Source organism: Elephantulus edwardii, unplaced genomic scaffold (genome assembly GCF_000299155.1).
Source record: "Elephantulus edwardii isolate Elephantulus edwardi_28Jun2011 unplaced genomic scaffold, EleEdw1.0 scaffold00102, whole genome shotgun sequence".
Classification (NCBI taxonomy): domain Eukaryota; kingdom Metazoa; phylum Chordata; class Mammalia; order Macroscelidea; family Macroscelididae; genus Elephantulus; species Elephantulus edwardii.
The window spans coordinates 10669242-10671213 of NW_006399852.1; positions in this window are offsets into that span (position 1 = coordinate 10669242).

Sequence of the window (1972 nt, forward strand, 5' to 3'; positions counted from 1 at the left end):
GGGGGGGAGCAATGCAATACCTGAAGATGGGGGTCATGGGTCAGAGCTGCAGGGGTGTGTCACATCAGCTGTTTTTTAAAAGATGTAATTGAATTAGATGATCTCTAAATCAGAATTAGATAACACCTATATCTAGACAATAAATAAAGAAGGGTGGAGAAGAATTGATGCCCTGAATTATGCTATTAATGCAAAATACCCATGTCCTATGGACTTCCAAAAGAAGAAACCAATTCTGCTTTGGTAGAAATGCAGCCAGAATGCTCCTTAGAGGCAAGGATGGTGAGACTTCATCTCACATATGATGCACATGCTATCAGGATGATGGCCTAATCCCTGGAGTTGGACATCACACTTGGAAAAATAGAGGACCAATAAAAGGGAGGAAGACCCTGAATGAGACGGGTTGGCACAGTGACTCCGACAATGTGTTTCAGCACAGCAGATTGGGAGGATGGTGTAGGACCAGGCAGGGTTTAATGCTCCCATGGAGAGCATCACTGTGAATCACTGCTGACTCATCAAAGCCCCCAACAGTCACAACAAACCCGACTAACCTATAGTATTGTTATAACTGTAGAATGTAAACTAATTTCTATTTCGGAGTTACTCATTCACAGGGAATTAAGAAATATTGGAAAGTGGAGGAATCCAGAGAAAAATCTATTTAGATTATTGTTAGTGCTGTCAAGTCAGAATTGACCCTTAACTGACACCCCCCCCCCCAATGAGTTCTCAGACACTATAGACTGCCTAGAAGAGATGGCTCATCTTTTTCCCAAAGAGCAGCCTGTAGACTTGAGCCTTATGCCTTTGGGTTGGCAGCACAGTTCCTTACCATTAGATCACCAGGATTCCCTTGTTAGAACTTCAAATCTTCTAAATTTAGAAATAAAAGAAATAGAAAGAAAGGAAAAGAGAAAGAGGAGGGAAGGGAAAGGGGGAAAAGAAAAGCTTACAAAATGAGGGAAAGATGAAAGTAAAACGAAAAATTATTTCAATTTTAACTTCAAAATTAATCTTTATTGACTCGTAAGTAATTTTGTTGTTTTTAAATATTACACTTCTCAAAAATGTGCATGCAGATGGCACAGCCTTGCTTGCTGAAACTGAAGAGGATATGAAGCACTTGCTGCAGAAGGTCAAGGACTGTAGTCTTCAATATGGATTGAAGCTCAACATCAAGAAAACAAAGATTCTCACCCATGGGCCAATTGACAGCCCCACGATAGATAGTGAAGAGATACTGTTAACAGCTTTAGCTTAGTTGGTTCCACAATCAACACCCTTGGCACCAGCAGTCAGGAAATCAAAAGAAGAATTTGCACTGGGAAAATCTGCCATCAGGGACCTCTCCAGAGTACTGAGAAGCAATGATGTCAATATAGAGACTAAGGTGCACTGCTCCAGTTTGTTGTCATCACAATTACTTTCTATGCATCAGAGAGCTGGACAATGACTAAGGATGACAAAAGAAGAATTGATGCTTTTGAATTGTGCTGGAGAAGAGACTTGCACATACCGTGGACTGCCAAGAAAACAAATAGGTCTGTATTAGAGAGTGTGAGACCAAGATTCTCCTTGGAGGCTAGGATTTTGAAACTCCATCTCACATACTTTGGGCATGTGGCCAGGTGGGACCGGTTCTTGGAGAAGGACATCATACTTGGAAGGATGCAGGGACAGACAGCACAGGAGCAGAAGCCCCAAGATGAGATGGGTTGACACAGAAACTAGGGTAATTAGGGGTTGGTGTGTTGGAGTTTGTAAAATAGGCCCAGGACAGGGCAGGGTCTGTTGTACAAAGGGTCACTGTAAGTTGCAGGTGACTTGATGGCACATAACAACAACTACAGCAACATTACAAATGTATGTTATTACTATTTCTAATTATAGTTTAGGCCTTTTTTTGTTATTGAAAAAAACAAATGTAGGCAAATGGGCTAAATTTGGAAATATATATGTAAATATA